The 21,790-nt window shown below is 41.1% G+C and overlaps 1 long non-coding RNA gene across 1 annotated transcript; it reads left to right on the top strand.

Moving 5' to 3' along the window:
• Nucleotides 1–14,730: 14,730 nt before the first annotated feature.
• LOC111190350 (uncharacterized) lies at nt 14,731–17,718 on the top strand. Its single transcript, XR_007429476.1, has 3 exons — nt 14,731–14,912; nt 16,680–16,786; nt 16,887–17,718. It is a non-coding gene; the product is annotated as an uncharacterized LOC111190350 (long non-coding RNA).
• Nucleotides 17,719–21,790: the final 4,072 nt, after the last annotated feature.

Here is a 21,790-nt window from a genome sequence, read left to right as displayed (position 1 = left end):
GCCTGCAGTCAGCCAACCTGGAGTCCAATCAATGTGATGAGATGGGATGTGTTGGTTAAAGCTGCCCTGTCCTATAAAAAACACACACTAGTTTTGAGTTTGCTGTTCTTAAGAAGCATTGCTAGATGTGAATCATGCCTCGCACAAAAGAGCTCTCAGAAGCCTATGTTCAAGAATTGTTGACTTGCCTGAAGCTGGAAAGGGTTACAAAAGTATCTCTAAAAGCCTTGATGTTCACGTGTCCACAGTAAGACAGACGGTCTACAAATGGAGAAAGTTCAGCTGTACTGTTGCTACTCTCCCTAGGCGTGGTCGTCCTATAAAGATGACTGCAAGAGCACAGCGCAGAATTATCAATGAGGTGAGGAAGAATCCTAGAGTGTCAGCTAAAGACTTACAGAAACCAATGGCACATGCTAACATTTTTGTGGACAAATCTACAATAAGGAAAACATTAAACAAGAATGGAGTTCATGGGAGAACACTGTGGAGGAAGCTGCTGCTGTTTGAAGTTTGCAAAAGAGCACCTGTATGTTCCACAGCAGTACTGTCTAAATATACTGTGGACAGATGAAACCAAAATTGAGTTGTTTGGAAGGAATATACCATGCTATGTGTGGAGAAAAAAGACACACTACACCATCATCAAAACCTCATCCAAACTGTGAAATATGGTGGAGGGTGCATCATGGTTTGGGGCTGCTTTGCTGCCTCGGGGTCTGAAAAAAACAGTTTTGTGAAGACAAATCATCCGAAATTCCTCCTGACTTTGGTTGAGGTTTTTGCTGCCAAAGGAGGGTCAACCAGTTATTAAATCCGAAGGTTCACATACTTTTTCCCCCTCACTGTGAATGTTAACATGTTGTTTTTAATAAAACAATGTGTGGTATTAGCTTAAGCAGACTGTGTTTGTCTACTGTGGTGACTTGTGTTATTGTTGTGATGAAGATCAGAACACATTTAATGACCAATTTATGCAGAAATCCAAGAGATCACATACTTTTTCTTGCAACTGTATGTTTGGAAGAGATCCATGTTATTCAGTGTATCCAAAATCACTCTAAGACCCCGTGATCATGGTGTCTTCTTTGAATGTATTTTTAATAAAACACTCTTATTTCAGCTGTCAGAGTGAACCCCACTTGCTCCTGCCACCCCAATTGTTTGTGCCCCAGTTTGACCAACTCTGCAGAAATGGGCATCAGGCTCTGATGTATAAGTGCGTGGGAAAGCAACTGTTGGTGAGTAGAGGTGGTTTGTGATTGTCTTTTAAAAAAGAATCTAAGAAACCACACAGCTGTTACTCAAGCCTACCCACACTGAGCTCAAGCATGCTATGTAGGTTTTAACTTCTTTTTTTTTGCTTTTGCAGAACTCATGTGAACAAATCATGACCATCTGAAACACAAAAACACACGTACCGTGTGAGAAACTGAGAATGAGTAAATTATTAATCATTATTGTGTGATTTGAGCACTATTGCCAAAAGTATTCACTTGTCTGCCTTTTCACACATATGAAGTTGAGTGACATCCCACTCTTAATCCATTGGGGTTTAAAGGACCGGAGTGGGCGTGTGAGCCCGTGTCCTGAAGTAACCCCCACTGATCAAAGAGCCTGTTTTTAAAGCTGCGGTATAAAGTATAAGCACTAATTAACTAATTATAAGCGCAGCTCAAATTCAGTAACCGTACATCCTACAGTAAAAAGGTTTACTGTTCCGTAATCCGGAGGTTTAGGCGGGTTTGAATGATGTATAACATGTTCGCATTGGATGAAATATAATACGTACAAAAAACGCAAATATGGAAATTATGAATCATAATTCTAATAAACACGGCATATTTCGCCCGAAATTTTTATTTTGTAAAAGGATATACAGCTAAAAATAGGCTAGATAACTAAAAAAAAAAGCATAGATGATATTCTTAGCTTTAAAATGGCATATTGGGTGTCTATAATTATTTATAAACACAGCCAGATATTAATTATGACATATTTCTGCGTGTTAAGAGGTTAATGATGTGTATTGGGCTCTACAAATTAAACTACGCTAAGTCGACATTGCAAACGTTGCGCAATAGCTGCCAATTCAAGATTATGTCTTATCTCTGTTTACCGGCTGCAGCTGGAATCTGTACTCTGGAAAACAAGCTTAATTTTGCACATTTGGCAGCTTCTTCTTGCATCTTCTTTCTTTTTTTATCCGGCCTTTTCGGCTGTGCCTGTACGGTGGCCGAGAAAGCCCAGCGCAGTGCAAATTGAAAAGCGCTGCAAAAGCACAAAACACATCCATCAAAATTACAACACAGGCGCAGCAAATAGAAAAACGCGCTGCAAATAAAACCACAACACAACGGAAGTGAGTCACAACACAACGGAATTTTCCCGGGGGACCTTAAAAGATGCTGTACCAGCTGTATACAAAGGACAATAAGTGGCAAACAAGCTTCTGAAAAGTAAGTTATGTTTATTACCTGTGATTACCACGGTTGTGTGCATATTATTAAAAGTTCTGCTTCACAAAACGCCTTGTTTGCCACTTATTGTCCTTTGTACACATAGTGAAGTCCGAGACGTTACTGAAGACGCAGCTTAGCTGGTACAGTATCTTTTAAGGTCCCCCGGGAAAATTCTGTTGTGTTGTGACTCACTTCCGTTGTGTTGTGGTTCTTTTTGCAGCGCGTTTTTCTATTTGCTGCGCCTGTGTTGTAATTTTGATGGATGTGTTTTGTGCTTTTGCAGCGCTTTTCAATTTGCACTGCGTTGGGCTTTCTCGGCCACCGTAGTGCCTGCCCTCTTTTTACCCTCCATCACAGCCGAGTGACGCTTCGTGCTATTCTGTTGCTATATTTAATTTTATCGCTCCAGAAAAGACCATTTGTGGGCGCAACCAACTCAAGCATCTGGGAGGGGAGAATTCCCTCAGGTGCTTAAATCCATTTAATCTATTGCGAAGAAGGGGCTGTGCTGTCAGATGAATAGAGAATGCATAGTTGAATGGAAATGAATGCAAGAATAAGATTAGATAAGTGACAGATAAGTGTCAAAGTATTTTTTTCCGTCCAACAGGCCCAAACTCGAGATTGGCATCCTCCCGAATCTCCCGATTAGCCACTCCGGGCCTGCCGTTTACGAACAGCCTGCTTCAGAAAGCAAAGAAAGGCGAGGATGAAGAAGAGCAGAGAGTTAGCTAACTATGTTAAAAGCTAACTATGTTAAAATAATAATAATAATAATAATAATAATAATAATAATAATAATCCAGGGTTACACATTTGTTGACCGCTTTGCCCCGTCTTTCTCTCTTGAAGCTGGTTGTTTAAATGATCGTTTAAATAACCACAGAAACGTGTAACCCGGAAATAATACTATTATTGTATTTTCTGTCAAAAAACAGCCCGTTTTACACCTGCGCAAAAGCTTAACTTGAGCAAAAAAAAAGTCGCTGCAGGCAATGTGCATAGCGCGCGAGAACGAGTATGAATTCGACAAGTAAAAAGAAACACTTAAAAGGGAGAAAATTAAGCTTGGGGCTATATTTTGTTCAGCATGCACACAACTGGCAAGAAGGAAATTTACACAAGCAAAATATAAAAAACTTGCAGGTTAATTTTTTTCACCTGGTATTTTTGCGCCCTGACTTTTGACATTGATGTGAGGCCATAAATATGTTTTTAAAGTGTTCCTTTTTTGAGCCGTGTACTAAACACGACTTCTTTAATGTTTAGTACATAGCATAGCTATGTCCCAAATAGCACATACACTCTAAAAAACAGAGGTACGATATGAGTACTTTTTTGTACTCGAAGGTACACTCTTTATAATTGTACCCTCAAAGGTACAATATTGGTCTTTACGGGGTCAGATTTGTTCCCTCTGAAGTACAAAGTCATTTCTAACAGCAATAAGTACAAATTTGTACCATTTAACCAGCCAAAGGGTACATTCAGTATTCTGCATCACTGTACTAATGAATTATATATATTTTAATTGCACATTTTTTTATTTGAAAGCCAGACAATTTTGTATCATCAAGTTTTTGAGCCATATTCAGTTGATGATAATGTTTATAATCTTTATGATCTTTACTGCCACAAAAACCATGGGTACAAAAAAGGACTTTCACTGAAAGGTACTTTTTTGTACCTCAATATAAGGTACAGCCCCAGCGACAAGCTTTGTACTCTTTTAAGTACAAATCTGTACTTATATTTCTTAGAGTGTAGCAAAGCTATGTCCCAAACATTTTGATGCAATGAAATAAGTGGCTGCTCTCTAACTGCTACAATTTCAACATGGTAAAGCTAGAATGTGTGCAGATACCATTAGAGTGTGGAATATGTGTGTTAATAACGTGTAAAACTGTGTCGTAGAGGGGCACATAAAGTCAAAATGCACCTAGTTAATAGAGGGCACTATGTATTTAGCTTCTTGCACATAGAATGCAAACATTATAGTTTGTTCAGATTGTGTCTGCAGTGACACACACTCAAAAAGAGCAGAGTTATTGATGGAGTTGGGAAAATGATTTGTGGTTTGTGCAGACTAGCTAATGCCTCAACTTCCTGTCCTGAGAATGATTGTACAATTTGTGCAGTTTCTTGCAAAATACCACAGACACTGAGTGACTCTGAGAACTGAAGGATGTGAGGACTGTAGTTTGCTGTTAAAGCAAAAATTATAAAAAAATATATATATCATTAAAACGGAAATCTGCTGACTTTTCTACTTGAGCTGGTTTGTTGCAGAAGAGAACTGAATTAGAGATGGATGAAGCTGAATATGTGAACAGATCTCAAATCGAGGCAGAGCGCGAATCAACTGCTTCAAACAACAGCAATGATCCATATGAAGAGATTTACTTGAAGGAAGACGTCCTTCATTCCAGACGCCATAAAAACATGACAACAGGTACAGCACGCTCACATACAACCTTTTACCAGCTGCTGATAAGGGCCTCATTTAGAGTCCACATCAGTAGTATATTGTATGGAAAGGATCTAAATTAGCATGATTATTCAAAATAATTATTCATATGTATGATATGTGTTTTCATTTCTAGCTTCAGGAAAGGGTTCTGCAGGAAGCAGACGCTACAGACTGGCTGCAGTGGGTCTGGGTCTGCTGTGTGTTCTCCTGCTGACTGCCATCACAGTGCTGTGGATCCAGTTCAACCACCTGACTGCAGAGAGAGACCAGTTACAGACCAGTTACACCAACCTGGCTGCAGAGAGAGACCAGTTACAGACCAGTTACACCAACCTGACTGCAGAGAGAGACCAGTTACAGACCAGTTACACCAACCTGACTGCAGAGAGAGACAAGTTACAAGAGGCCAAGGATGGACTGAGTGAGTAAATTTTAGATATATTCTACAGAGTATTTATATACCAAACGTTTGGCTCAGTGACCAAGAAAATCTTAATTCATATTTTGTATGTGTGCAGTGTTAGTGGCTAACAAACTATTGATAGATGCATTTTGTCACTGATCACAGATAGGCAAAGCCATCATTGCCTTTTATGGTTATTGTTATGCATTTTGTTACTCAGACCTTATATCCAGCAGCAAAGCTTAGGCCCTTCAAAATGAACTCTGTGTGTAGGGTTCCAGCGTGAATCCTTCCAGGGCAAAAACAATTCACGAAAATCCCCATTCCGTGCTGGTCCGCTGTCAATTTAGGTGGCTTCAGCCTCAAGCCGCATGGCGGCAGGAATGGCCTATAGGATCGAAAAAAGGCATTGCACTTTTCCCTCAAATAGGCCCGACAACTCTCTGGAGGCTATTGTTAATTGTATCTACAATATGAGATCTATTAAAACCTTCACGTTGTGCACGGGCATCAGGGTTGCCAGGTCCAACAAAATTATTCAGCCCAAAGTCAGTCTGAAACCCGCCCTTCAGAAACTTAAACTAGCCCAAAATAATGTCTGTCACACGTTTGTACCAAATGTCAAAACAACTATGAGTGTACGACTTAGTATATTGTGTCTTAGGGATTTATTATGACTATTCCTACTTTGCTACTTTGCTGAGCCCAATTTGGCGGGAAAACCGCAAACCTGGCAACTCTGACGGGCATATGTCTTGGAAATTATGTTAAATGACAAATGTTTTGGTGAAATTGGGCTTTCATTTAATTCTATTATGTAACATCCTCTTTGTCATTTCTCACCAAAATATGCTTGATTAACATGTTAAAAAATTGATTGTTGGTTTGTTTATTAGTGTGATAAAGCATGGAATGCCAAACTTCAAATGTCAAAATTATATTCTTAAAACCCTATGATCAGCCAGCATTTTATACAGTCAAGAAGAATGAAATCAGATTTGAAAAGAGCTTATAATAGGGTTTTGAAATAGATCTCATCACATATAATAGCCTGTTATGTCTATTCTGTGTAAGAAATAGCCGGCTTGGCACATTTTGTAGTTAATATTATGCTGAAATGATGTTAGCTTATGTATCAATCCTGACAAACAGGCCTAAAATTGAGCTATTAACAAATTATACTATGCACTGTGATTAATCATTATCTACATTTAAAATAATCAACCTTCAAACACCAGCATATTTTGTATGTAGACTAGTTCCATATAGTCCCCCGTGCAAATACACAATAGAAATAAATAAATATAAATACAATTTCCTTCCTTAAACTTTTGGTAAAAGAAAGAGCTTTAGGAGCCTCATTTATAAAGGGTGAGTACGCATAAAAAACAGGCCTGAAATGTGTGCGCGTAACATCTCAGGAAAGAACTGTGATTTATAAAGAAATACTTGGCGTTAAAACGAGCCTACATTTAATTAAGGTTTGAGGCTTCCATATTAGTGACATCATGAGGTAAAATACGGAATTGTATAAAAACGTAAGATTAAAGAAGTGTAATAAAATATAAATATACTTGTTCAAATATATTTGTCTGCATGTACAAAGTTTCAATGCTTGCTATATCCTCGCCGTTTATTATTTGTATGCTAACTTGTGTATTTCACTTGTAGTTTATTTCAGTTTTATTTGTATTATCTGGTTTGTTTTATTTCGCAATTTAAAAATCGAAAGGTGCTATATGTAAACATTATTATTATTATTATTATTATTATTATTATTATTATTATTATTATCCTTGTAGAATCGGGATTTTTTGTGAAGGATGATGACTGGTTAATGAGTGATTTAGGTTTCAATTTCATTTAAATATTCAGTGAGGGATTTGCATGGACCTTATATGTTGTGCCTACATGTTTTTAAAAAAAATATGAATATTTTTGGGCGCACGCCATTTCCTGTTTTTTTTTTTGTGCGTGCGCACACTTTTACTCCAGAATCTACATAGAGTTTTATAAATGGGGCCCCAGGAGCGCACATGGTGCACCTGTAGGAACGAATGACTTATGTTTAGGTTCATTTCAGTCAGTGGAGCTTCTGTTTTTTTCCGCCGCCAAGACAACAACACGCCAAAAATGTACCTGAACACACGTTACTTCCAGACCACCACGCTCATCAGTGTAGCTACTCTAAGGACGCAGGCAGAAGGAGGAAATGTATGTAAGAGAGCAAGTTGTTTATTGTTTAAATAATTTATTATTCAGTGTTAATTTTATAGTTTAAAAAAATCTAGTTCGAAAAATGTTATAGTTAAAAAATGTGACGTGATCCATATTCATTGTGATTCTATAATTTCTAAGTAGCTTAATATTTCAGCTCTGATAATTAATTCTGATGTCATGTCTGGTGCTGAAAGCACGTCTGTGTCTCCCACATCCAGCTCTATCTGCGATTCTCACAGTAACAACTACAATACCCAGAACGCACCACTCCATGACACAACACACACTCCCGATCACATGACACGTCACATGACGCCACCAGGAAGTCCCGAGTACTGATTACTCAGTGTATTTAAGGACCATGCTCACACTCACACCTCGCCGAGTATCTGTTTGGTAATCCTACAATACAAAGCGTTTCTCTTGCCCTTGCTATTTTCCGTGTATGATCCTGTTTTTGTTTTCTACCGACTTTGATTTTTGCCTGCTCCCTTGTGTTGGATTACCGTGTATGACCTGGACTGTTTATTGTACTCTGGATTTTTGCCTACCCTGTGATACTGCCTACCCGTGTATGAACTCTGGACTGTCCTCCGGTTATGGTATGGTTTCTCTACACTGTGCATTTTTGGTACTGACCCTGTTTCTGTTGACTACCCCTGTCTACTCTATAACTTTAATAAAAGTTATTTTATTGTATCTGCACCAGTCTCATTCCTGTCTGGCCCTGACAAGATACTCGGCCATAATGACAGAGACTGCGGATACAGAGTCTATTAAGTCTGGTTTGGCTAACCAGGGTCGGCTTTTAGGTCAGCACCAGCAAACGCTCGCTGGTGTGACCCAAGCTGTTGACGAGCTAGCACGCCACCAGGTTAACCAACAGCAGCAGCTAGCCGAGATTATAAGTCATCTCCGGGGTTTATCCACCCAGAACCCTAGCCCAGTGGTTAGTCCTGTAGCCAGCCCTAACGAAACCACTACTCCCTTTTTCGCTGTGTGTAAACCCGAAGTCTATGACGGTAACACTGAGAAGTGTAATGGGTTTCTGCTCCAGTGCTCCGTGTTTTTTAGCAACTCACCTCCTGCTTCTGATAAAGCTAAAATCGGGTTTATAATTTCTCGGTTGTCTGGCAAGGCTTTGGACTGGGCTACAGCTATTTGGGAGAACATTTCTGAATCCAGCTACGACACTTTTTTGTCTATTTTTCGCAGCGTTTTTGATCATACACGCTATGGGCAATCTAGTGGAGAGATTCTGATTACCTTGAAGCAAGGTAAACTATCTGTGGCAGCCTTTGCTCTGGAGTTCCGTACGTTAGCCGCTAGCAGCGGTTGGAACGATCCTGCTCTCATCTCCATGTTTCGACACGGACTTAACCCCGAGATTCAAAGAGAACTTGCATGCAAGGACGATTCACTCACCCTGGATCAGCTGATCACTCTGTCTATCCGTCTGGATCAGCTCCTTTCCCGTAAACTCAAAGCTGTTAGCCACACGCCTGTGGTTCGCCCTGCACTACTCCAGTCCGGGAATCCAGTTCCGGAATTTGCACCTGCATCCATCTCTGAACCTAGGGAGATCACACGATCCAGACTATCCGTCACTGAGAGGCAGCGTCGCATTCGCCTTCACCTGTGCCTCTATTGTGGTGGTCCAGGTCATCTGAGGGCTAACTGTGAACTCCGGCCCAATTCTGCTCAAGCGTCTGCTCTGGGACAGCGCGTGGAGTGTACTCCACGCGCTAACGTGGTATGTACCCCTGTTTCTGAACTTAAAGAAAAATGTTTCGTGTTGCCTGTTATTATCACCACTCCAACGGATGTGTTTTGTGTCTCAGCGCTTGTAGATTCTGGGTCGGAGGGGAACTTTATCAGCCTGGATCTGGTGGAGGAGTACGCCATACCCACGAAGGATCTCCCTAGGCCTATCCCCATCCATGCCATTGATGGAAAGACTGTACGCTCCAAACCTGTGACCCAGCAGACTCTTCCTCTCACCCTTCAGGCCAGCTTTCTACATGTGGAACAGCTCTCTCTCTATGTGCTCCCACGCACGGAACATCCACTGGTTTTGGGAGCGCCATGGCTAAAGACACACGACCCCGTCATTTCATGGAGCCTGGGAGACATCACTGCCTGGTCTCCTTTCTGTCGTGAGAACTGTTTATCTTTAAATTCACTCTCTTTGCAATCTACCTCTGTTGAAAGCCCTAATTCTGTAGATACCCCTGCTATTCCCTCCGAGTACTATGATTTTTCTGATGTGTTTAGTAAATCTAAAGCTACCGAGTTACCTCCGCATCGCCCCTATGATTGCTCTATTGATTTAATAGAGGGTTCTGTACTGCCCAAAGCTTGTGTGTACCCATTGTCTCGTGATGAGGAGAAGGCTATGGAAGAGTATGTTAGTGAAGCTCTGGCGCAAGGTTTCATCCGCCCATCCAAATCCCCTGTTGGTTCCGGTTTCTTCTTCGTGAAGAAGAAGGATGGGGGTTTGAGACCCTGCATAGATTACAGAGGCTTAAACGACATTACCAAAAAGTTTGCTTACCCGCTCCCGTTAATCCCAGCAGCATTAGAACAGTTACGTAATGCCGTGTACTTCACCAAACTCTATCTCCGTAGTGCTTATAACCTCATTCGCATCAGGGAGGGTGACGAATGGAAAACAGCGTTTTCCACCACCAACGGCCACTATGAATACCTGGTCATGAGTTACGGTCTTGCTAACGCCCCAGCCATATTCCAGTCCTTTATGAACGACATATTTCGTGACCTAATTAATCACTCTGTTGTCCTTTTTATAGACGACATCCTTATCTATTCCCCAGATCTCCCCACACACATACAGCATGTCCGCCAAGTTCTCCAACGCCTGAGAGAACATAGCCTGTTTGCCAAAGCCGAGAAATGTGAGTTCCACACGCAAAGGGTCACATTTCTCGGCTATGTTATCAGTTCCTCCGGTGTCCTGATGGACGATGAGAAAGTGACTGCCGTTACTAATTGGCCTGTGCCCCAGACCATTAAAGAACTCCAGCGATTCCTTGGCTTCGCTAATTTTTATAGGCGGTTCATCCGTAACTTTAGCTCCATTGCTGCGCCCCTTACTGCCCTCACTAAAGGGGCTGCTAAAATCCTGAAGTGGTCAACCGAAGCGGATCGCGCTTTCTGTGAGCTGAAAGCTGCGTTCATTTCAGCCCCTGTACTTAGGCACCCTAATCCCGAGTTGCCCTTCGTAGTGGAAGTGGACGCTTCCGAATCGGGTGTTGGCGCGGTTCTCTCTCAGCGTAGTGGGTCGCCACCCAAATTGTTTCCTGTAGCCTTCTTCTCACGCAAGCTTTCCCCTGCGGAGCGTAACTATGGGATAGGGGATAGGGAACTTCTTGCTGTGAAATTAGCTCTAGAAGAATGGCGTCACTGGCTGGAGGGGTCCGTTCATCCGTTTACTGTGTATACTGATCACAAGAATTTGGAATACCTCCGCACGGCTAAACGACTTAATCCGAGACAAGCACGTTGGTCTCTTTTCTTCTCTCGATTTAACTTCTCGATCTCGTTCCGTCCGGGAAACCGTAACACTAAAGCTGATGCGCTGTCCAGGGTTTACAGCACTGTGGACAGCGCATCCCAGCCCCAGGAGGCTGAACGCATTCTTCCTCCCTCTGTTCAGATCGCAGCCATTCAATGGGAGTTAGACGATCAGATTCGCCAAAGTAACGCTAATCAGCCCGATTCTGAGGACTGTCCTCAGGGTAAAACGTTCGTACCCGTCCAGTTTCGAGACAGGCTCATCACCTGGGCTCATTCCGCTTTAACCTCTGGTCATCCTGGTGTCACACGCACGTTACAATTACTCTCTGCCCGTTACTGGTGGAATTCTATGCGTGCTGATGTTCACTCATTCGTTACCTCCTGCTCTGTTTGTGCGCAATGTAAAACACCTAAAACCCTTCCAGCCGGTAAGCTACTACCTCTCCCTGTACCTGAGAGACCTTGGTCGCATATTGCTGTTGATTTTGTCACTGATCTGCCTGTATCTGAGGGTTATACTACAGTTCTCACTGTTGTTGATCGTTTCTCTAGAGGGGTTAAATTTATTCCATTCCCAGCTCTGCCTACTGCCTTCCAAACTGCTCAAGCTATTTATATGCATGTATTTAGACACTTTGGTATCCCCGAAGATATTTTGTCTGACCGTGGTCCTCAATTTACCTCTCGTGTGTGGAAGGCATTTTTTGAACATCTCGGTGTACATGTCAGTCTCACTTCTGGTTTCCACCCTACATGTAATGGTCAATGTGAGAGGGTTAATCAGGAACTCGGGAAATTCCTCCGCACATACTGCTTCAAACATCCCACCGATTGGTCACAATACCTCGTTTGGGCTGAAATTGCACAAAACTCCCTAGTTAATACTACCTCTGGCCTCACCCCCTTTCAGTGTGTTCTGGGTTTTCAGCCTCCTCTAGCTCCCTGGACAGCGGTGTCCACTGATGTGCCGGCTGTGGATGAATGGATGAAGCGCAGTGAGCAGGTGTGGGAAGACACGCATCGTAAAGTCTCTGAGGTACTGCGTGTGTACAAGGAGCGTGCTGACAAGCACCGTGGTGACAGCCCAGACTACCAACCAGGAGATCGGGTGTGGCTTTCTACCCGGGACTTTAGGTTTGAGGGTAGTTGTAGAAAACTCCTGCCTAAGTTTATTGGTCCTCTTAAGATTTTGTCACGTATTAATGAAGTTACTTACAAGGTGGAGTTACCCCCTCAGTATCGTATTAATAATTCTTTTCATGTATCTCTCCTCAAGCCTATGGTCCCGGGTCCGCTCGCTGACGCTGCACCGGCTGATGTTCCACCCGCGGCTGTGGAGGGGGAGGGGTCGTCCACGTATGCTGTCCGGGAGGTGCTGGATTCACGCAGACGTGGGGGTGTGCTCCAATACCTTATCGATTGGGAGGGGTATGGTCCGGAGGAGCGTTGTTGGGTGGCTGCCAAAGACGTGCTGGACCCTGCCTTGCTCGTGGAGTTTCATGCTCGTTTTCCTGGTAAGCCTGCTCCTAGGCCCCGTGGACGTCCCAAGCGTCCTCCGACCTCCTCTGCTCCAACTCGTCGGGTTTCTCGCTCTGGTGAGCCCCGTCTGTCTGGCACCTCCGCTCCGACACCTGCACCTCCCGCCGGTACTCCCTGTCCGCCGGGTGGTCGTCGCCGGGGTCGGCCCCGTTCTGCCTCCGCTCCGGGCCCTCAGGGGGAGGGTACTGTCATGTCTGGTGCTGAAAGCACGTCTGTGTCTCCCACATCCAGCTCTATCTGCGATTCTCACAGTAACAACTACAATACCCAGAACGCACCACTCCATGACACAACACACACTCCCGATCACATGACACGTCACATGACGCCACCAGGAAGTCCCGAGTACTGATTACTCAGTGTATTTAAGGACCATGCTCACACTCACACCTCGCCGAGTATCTGTTTGGTAATCCTACAATACAAAGCGTTTCTCTTGCCCTTGCTATTTTCCGTGTATGATCCTGTTTTTGTTTTCTACCGACTTTGATTTTTGCCTGCTCCCTTGTGTTGGATTACCGTGTATGACCTGGACTGTTTATTGTACTCTGGATTTTTGCCTACCCTGTGATACTGCCTACCCGTGTATGAACTCTGGACTGTCCTCCGGTTATGGTATGGTTTCTCTACACTGTGCATTTTTGGTACTGACCCTGTTTCTGTTGACTACCCCTGTCTACTCTATAACTTTAATAAAAGTTATTTTATTGTATCTGCACCAGTCTCATTCCTGTCTGGCCCTGACATCTGATGTACTGACTGCTGTTGCTAATTGTACTGTCAAGAGCGTTCGGTGGGAAATGAAAGAGAAGTTAGCGACTATTTTTCCAAGCTTTAAAAAGAGAGACTTGGGGACCAAATGTACACCCCGCGCAAGGCGCGTCAGGATGCTTTTGCTATCTTACACTTCTGTTAAAATAGCATAATAGCATAAAATATAATAAAATTGCATAACAGCATCTACACTGATTGACGTGGTGGTCTGGAGGTGAGGTGTGTTCAGGTAAATGTTTAGAATATTGCTCTTTTGGCGGCGGAAAACACAGGTGCACCACTGACTGAAATAAACCTGGACAGTCAACCGTCAGTCTATTCCTATAGGTGCGCCATGTGCGCTCCCATTTGCTAAGAACACACACACACACACATGGACGCGCTGCAGAGCGCAAACCCGAACTCAACAATTATCAAAATAAAGAATAAAATAACACTCCGGTACGCTTAATTAAGATGCTGGCATACCTTCAGAGCCTGAACTCACAGGTCATTATCCTCTGCTGAGACATACAACAGGGCCTCACTGTGCCAATGTCAGACCTCATGGGAGGTAAATCCTGCCAAAAAGAAACTATAATGCAAAACACTTTTGCGATTTTATTTTCATTACCATACAAGTATTGCATAGTCAAATCTAAAATGAAAAAGCCTTTCCTTTTCTTAATGAACTGCATAATTAATGTCAAAAATCAAATTACCTTTTAACCTTTTATGTATTAGTCTTTGCAATGGGTTGCATGTCTGAAAGAATTAAAATGTAAACACAAAATAGAAAAATCAACAGCAAAGTGACAACTTGTGATGCGTTTTTTGGCTAGACAACAATTTAAGTGCCAAAATAAAAAGGTTAACGCTAAGGGAGACTAGCTATCTGCTGGTGAGTTACTTTTCTTTTTTTTATTTTGCACTTTTCTTTTTGCCTTTCGCAGGGTGTAGGATAGGGTCCACAAACTTTGAGGATTAACATGATGAAACATGAGAAAGGCAAACATGAGAAATGTAATCACCTATGATATGCATATACTGTCCTCTTCAAAGTCTTAGAGCCATAGTTTGCTTTCCTGTGGAGGTCTGCACAGGCTTTAATTTTTTTAATGCCCGTTCCCGTCCACTCCAACCATACTGGCCTTAACGGATAGTGTATTAAGGTGGGCATAATAAATAAAAAAATTGTATATAGTGTGTTGAAATGCACAATTGCTCTCTGTTACAGTACTTACAGTTTCTGCTGAAGAAACAATCTGTGTCACTTCATTACATCAGTGAATAAAACGGTGAGGTAATATAATGGTGGTAGATATAATGTTGTATTTGATGTATTTGGAATTTGAACAAGTTTGACTTTTGTGTCTCATTTATAGTAAAAATAAATAGAGACGGGTGGATTTACTTCAGCTCCAGTGTTTATTATGTCTCTAATGTGAAGAGGAGCTGGACTGAGAGCAGAATCGAATGCCAAAATAGAGGAGCAGACCTGGTGATCATCAACAGCAGAGAAGAACAGGTGAGAAAAAGAGTGAGCTCTACACTTTATGTAACTGTTTAATACTGTTTACCTGTAAAAACTGTATAAATACACAGTCCAGTCAAGATATTATGAACACCACCTTTGTTTCTAGACTCAATGTTATTTTTTCTTAGCTCCGATGATCATATACACTGGTAACATATAAATCACACATCAGTTCTCGACTAAAGAAAGACTGAATTTAAAGATATTTATTGATATAAATTTTGTAAACAGTCAATGGAAACCAAAATCATTAACCCACTGAAATCTTACTCTCATTCCGTTTCTGTGAATTTCACTGTTACTCCGTAGTGTACGGCCCATATGTTACTGTATCCACTCCCTGAGCATGCTCCTGATGAGACGATGGATGGTGTCCTGGGGGGTGGTCTTAGAAACTTAGTGAGCATAGAAACATGGAGGTGGTCGTAATATTTTCAAAGGACTTTGTCCAGTCAGAATAACAGAGTTAGAAGCGTATGTTTAGAAGAACACAGTTAAAAGCAGATAAGCACAGTTCGGGGTGGGTTTCCCGAAAAGGTAAACTTATCAAAAACGAATCCCAAAGAGCTTTGCAAAGTGAAAATTAACGAACAAGTTCAAAGAAGTCTTTGTTGAGCACTCAGTCGAACCACAACCATCGATTCAACACTGCCAGATATGCAGTTATTCACTATTACACCCAAAAAGCGTAGAAATGTGTCGTAATAAAAATCAATATATATATATTCTTAAATTCACATGGCAAACAAATATACTTAGGCACTGTAAAATACTCATCAAGACACATGACTAAATAAATTAACAAAAATAAGTATATTAATGCTACAACCTTTATATGCAGTGAATTAAATAACTATTTGAAAAACATGCCCAAAACAAACATTTCCCACCTCCAATACCAAAGAGCTCAATTTTTGTCCCATCTAATAACAGCACCTTCTTCCAATCGCTCACAGAATTGTCCAACTGTTCATTGGCAAACTTCAGACAGGTCTGCACATATTCTGTCTTGAGCAGGGGGACCTTGTGGCACTGCAGGATTTAAATCCATTATGGCGTAATGTGTTACCAATGGTTTTCTTGGTGATTGTGGTCCCTGCTGCCTTGAGATCATTAACAAGTTTTCCATGTATAGTTTTATCTCCTCATCTGCAATGATATATTTTGTATTTCTTCCACTTCTTTCTGTTGCACCACTAGTTGTCTCCTTCTCACCCAGCTTCTTACTTATGGGTTTGGAGCACATTCCAGCCTTGTGCAGGTCTATGATCTTGTCCCTGTCATCTTTAGAAAGCTCTTTGGTCTTGCCCATATTGTACAACTTAAAGTCTCACTGATAATTTGAGTGTGTGGACAGGAGTCTTTAATACAGATGCAGGTAATGAGTTGATTAGGAGCGTCTAACTGGTCTGTAGGAGCCAGAACTTTTAATGATTGGTTGGGGGTCAAATACTTATTTATATAATGTAGAAAGTGTGATTTTCTGCATTCTATTTTTAATATCTCTCACTGTTAAAAATAACTTAAATTCGAGAGCGAATCCACACAGGAACTTTACTTAGGGAAATATTCTTCAATTAACGATCAGTCTTAAGTATGAGTTTATGAAGTTTTTAGTGTTCATTATGAAGCTTTTGGGAAACCCATCTCCGTTTCTTATGATTTCTTATAGTTTAAACTCAAATGATCACTTGTGAAAGAGAGGGAGAGAGATGGGTTGTTCAAAGCAGTCTGTAAACTGTTATTGTATTTTAACAGGTCTTCATTAACGTGTTGGGAAAAGGTCAGGAGGTTTGGATTGGTCTGAGTGACGGTGAAAAAGAGGGGGTCTGGAAATGGGTGGACGGATCAGAACTGATCACTGGGTAAGAGACTCCTGAACTGAACTCTGATCATGATGCAGTTACCGACTCTCACTCCTCACTGCTCTGATAAACACTCTGATACTCTCCTTCTCTCTGATAGGTTCTGGAGACCTGGAGAACCCAACGGCCTTGAAAAAGAGAACTGTCTCTTAACAAGCTATGACTGGATTGATCATGGCTGTTCTCTGCAGTATGTTTGTATCTGTGAAAAAGAATATAACGAGTAGATGTTGAAGTTGAATGAATAGAAGAAGTTGAATCTGCTGAAAACAGGAGTGTTCTATAAAGATTTGTTTCACTATTCTTAAGCCTGATTAATCCTAGTCATAGATAGTTTTTTTACTTTCAGTAGAGAATCTCAGACCAAACACTCTTCTAATGAATGCATTCAGTTACTTTAAACTGCTGATGCAGATGTGCAAATGAACATAGTCAGCTTGTCTATCCCTGTATATAAGGAAATTGGTGCTATAAATGCACAGCTACTAAACCTAATCATTTATTTCTTATTTTACTCTATTTTCTAAAATAGATCTGTAAGGCCAATTAACCAACCACTATTTATATAAACCCGCTTCATCACTAACATTGAGGAAGTGTGTCCAAAATTTTGACTGGCACTGTACCATATGAATAGTTGGTCAGCTACTATGATTTATGGTACTTGATTTATTTTTTCTTTGTTCTGCCTTAAATACATTTTTAATGTCAACTAAATAAAATAGTTTTAGAATATTCTTGAAGGGCTTTTACCCACTATTTTCTTTCTGGTGCTTTTTAATAAAGACAGTTAGCACTAGGACTGGTAAGGGGAAAGTTTCTTTTTAGAATTTTGTTTCTCGTTCACCAGTAGATAACTTTGTAGTGTTACAGTTTGGGATGTTCTATTGCTTTTTTAAACTTTTTCTTTTAGCTAAGATGGTTATTAATTGTAAACTTTTTCCACTGTAAAATAGTACATCAATGTATGTGTAATGACTTACAGCATTTGTGGAATTACAGTAAATTGCAAATAAATAAAGTGAATGCAAAATTTTCTGTGCATCTGTTTATTATTTTACAAATCCATTCAAAATGTCATTTTCAAGCTAAATGTGTTGCTTTATATGATTGTATGGATTTCTTTTGTCAGAAAAACATTGAAATGAAATGATTAGTGCCTGATTAATGTCTGATTTATATTGATATATATATTAACAGAAAGTTAAAGTCTGACTAATGGTACTGTACATTTCAGAGAGCGCTCTGACAACAGCTCATACAATTGTTAGCTGTCCCAAACCCTCCTAATATGTAATAAGACGTTATACAACAGTCGTTTTATTTAAATATATTGAAATTTTATTTATTCGTTATTGTTATATCACTGATCTCGAGTTTAAAACACACTCTAAAAAACAGAGGTACGATATGAGTACTTTTTTGTACTCGAAGGTACACTCTTTATAATTGTACCTTCAAAGGTACAATATTGGTCTTCACGGGGTCAGATTTGTTCCCTCTGAAGTACAAAGTTATTTCTAACAGCAATAAGTACAAATTTGTACAATTTAACCAGCCAAAGGGTACATTCAGTATTCTGTATCACTGTACTAATAAACAATATATATTTAAATTGCACATTTTTTATTTGAAAGCCAGACAATTTTGTATCATCAAGTTTTTGAGCCATATTTAGTTGATGATAATGTTTATAATCTTTATGATCTTTACTGACACAAAAACCATGGGTACAAAAAAGGACTTTCACTGAAAGGTACTTTTTTGTACCTCAATATAAGGTACAGCCCCAGCGACAAGCTTTGTACTCTTTTAAGTACAAATCTGTACTTATATTTCTTAGAGTGCAGGTGTTGTGTTGAATTCGCCCCGCCGCGAGATGAATCCACTGTCGGCAGCGCATCCGATACTTCACTTAGGTATTCTACTGGCTTTACTTTAGTTATTATGACCAAAAGAAATATTCAATCGATTCATTCAATTATAATTAATTACCGCTATCTAGTGTATACCTATGCAATATTTATGTACAAAATAAAAATAAACTCTGTAAAAAAAAACATTAAATTACTAATAACCGATCAAATGCTTTATTGGACTCTATTGGTCCGCGCTGTGTTTTGCGTCTGAAGCTGTTTTTAAATTTTTACAAGAAAGGTGATTGATGAAGAGAAGCTCATCAACAAACTAAATTAAGCTTGCTTCACCTTAATATGTTTAATATAATCATCCTCTATTAGTATAGAGAACTGTAATTTAAAACTATTAAAAAAGAGGAAAGTGCTTCACACAGTGATGACAATTCAAAATAAATCCCCTACAATTATTCACCACTAACTAGAAAAATAAATAATAAAATAAATAATAAAAAAATAAATAATAATTCCTCAGGTAGGTAGGTCGGACGGTCGGTCGGTAGGTAGGTAGGTCCAGCCAATCACATATTTCTAGGGGTGATTCCTGCCATTGCAACAATCATCATTCAGCATTTTCAACACTTTTCCCCAGAATAATGCAGCCAGTTGAGCACTTCAGTGCTGCCTCAGATCCAGCATTTAAGCTGCTGAAACTGCCCCCCTAGTGGATTTATCGTGATATCCCACCAAAACTCAACCTGTTTCTAATTCTGACTGAATATTCTGACAAATACTGGATTTTCAGAGCTCAGTTTAGTGAATATATTTCTCTTAGTTTTCTGAATGGAACAGTTGATGTCTTCAGTTCATCTATGAGAGAGAATCAAACTGCTGCTGCTGATCAGTGTGAGAAACAGTGGATAAAACACTCATTAGAAATGTGGAGTGATGGATGAACTGGACTTTCAGAACTGTGCATGGAAATATAAACACATAAACATACATAAAGAAATTATTTTCAGATTATATTGTAATCTCATTAATCTAGTAATGTAAAAGAGATTAAAAGCAGCTTTTATAAAGAGCATTAGAGCTCTGCTGTTTTCACACCTTCAGCTCAAATAGGAAACTGTATTTAGCTGATGACACGCGGGCACTTCCTTTACTAATTGCACTGTTGTAGTGAAAGTAGCCGGTGGGGGGGCAGAACATAACATTTCACACCAAGAGGGGGGTCCAGAACACACAATTTCAGATGGGGGGGGGGGGGAGTATGCAAACCAATTAATATTGATACTCATCAATAGCCACTGCTTATCATTCTCATGTTCTCAGCTCTCCCTGTCTGCTGGGGCTGTCTTCATCTACAGAGGACACGGAGGCTCCAGCAGCGAACATGGGAGGGGTCCTTTATGCTTTATGTTTTCATGCCTTCAGCTCAAATAGGAAACTGTATTTAGCTGATGACACGCGGGCACTTCCTTTACTAATTGCACTGTTGTAGTGAAAGTAGCCGGTGGGGGGGCAGAACATAACATGTCACACAGAGGGGGGGGGACCAGAACATACCATTTCAGCCGTGAACAGCGGTGCAGCACTGCTGTAGTGTTCTTACAGAAGTCAAAAAGATTAGACGTGTCTCTGAGTGTTTATGATGATGTGATTGGATCTGAGGACATGAACAGAGGAGATACAGTAGAGATGTTGGTGGATATCTATGAGAGTGCAGACACTGTTAGAGGCCTTGACCCCAACATAGAGATGGAGGAGGCCAACACGATGGGAATCCTGAAAACTGAAAAAGCAGGTACTATTACTAATTAAATTTTGTATAATAGTAAAAGACTGAGCTGTACTCAGAATAAACTCTACTCTTTGTGAAATTTTAACTGTTTTTTTTCTGGCGATAATAAACATGAAGCAGGGTGCAGTGAGGTTGTATGAGATGACAGACAGTGGGTGGGTTGGGAAGAGTATTATTCTACTGGTTGTTTCACAGCCTGGTCACCTGGGGACCTCGGACCTGGCTGGTTCTGGTCTTCAAGCTTCTGAGCCTCCTTCCACTCGGCAGCTGTGGGAACAGGCAGTGGCTTGGATGGGAGGGGTCCTGCATTATTATTCTAGATTTTCTCAGGCAGGGGTTTGTGTATGAATCCAGAAGGTTTGGGAGCTGAACCCCGGTGATGTACTGCGCTGTACTGTTGCATACAAACCAAAATAATTGTCCATATACTGCGGTTTATGAAGGTTCACCAGGAGTCGTAGATTCTCTCAAACAAACAAAAAGTTTATTAACAGAAGGCTCCTGGAGAGCCTACCCTGAAGCCTCACAATTCTCAGACCGGTCAGCTTCCAGGGACAGACTCTGAATCTCTTACATTTTACAGTCGTATTAAAAGAACTCTTCTCCTCGACTCCTCCCAGTATGAAGTCACTTTAACATACATAAATCCTACACAATTGTATACGTAAGCGTTCTTCGGTATGTTTCCTAGTATTTTGAGTGCTCACAATATAGTTCACATTAGCTGAGGGTCCTGGTTCCATAGATCCCTGCTAATCCAAAAGTTGGGTTTCCTGTTTTGCATGTCTAGGGTGTGAGGCCTAAGCTGGGAGATGAACTAACATGACTCCTATCCTGTTTTTGAGAGCAAGCCTTAAAAGTATATAAAAATCAATACTTCTGATACTGCGGGTTGAGTGAGTGTAGCCTCAGGTCATCTGCTTGTTGATGGCCTTGTGTGGCTTTCTGAGCGCTAGTCAGCGTATGGGTGGATGTACACTGCTGCTAGACACAGTCCCATAATCTCACGGGGTATTCTGACATCAGGAAGGGCCCTCTCGTCTTGCCCAGTGACACTTCTTTCATCTAGGATTTTACCCACCAGAGTCGTGGATGAGACATACCCTGGTGTCTAGAGCTGAAAGCCAGAAGCGAAGGTGTTGGGGTAACAAATGTCCTGTCCCGGTCCTCCCTCCCGTCCAGACTGGGATAGCAATTCGGCTGCCTGTCCACAGGGGCTATTGGGTGGTAGAAAATTGGTTGTGGGTGCGGCCAATGAGAAAAGTATTTGGGGAAGCAGTTGTTGCCATAAAGAGGCCAGCTAAGTTCCCAAACTGTTCCCTGAGGCAACCCTTCACAAACAAT

Source organism: Astyanax mexicanus, chromosome 25, assembly GCF_023375975.1.
Source record: "Astyanax mexicanus isolate ESR-SI-001 chromosome 25, AstMex3_surface, whole genome shotgun sequence".
In the NCBI taxonomy this organism is placed as follows: Eukaryota; Metazoa; Chordata; class Actinopteri; order Characiformes; family Acestrorhamphidae; genus Astyanax; species Astyanax mexicanus.
This window is presented reverse-complemented; position numbering and strand designations above follow the sequence as displayed.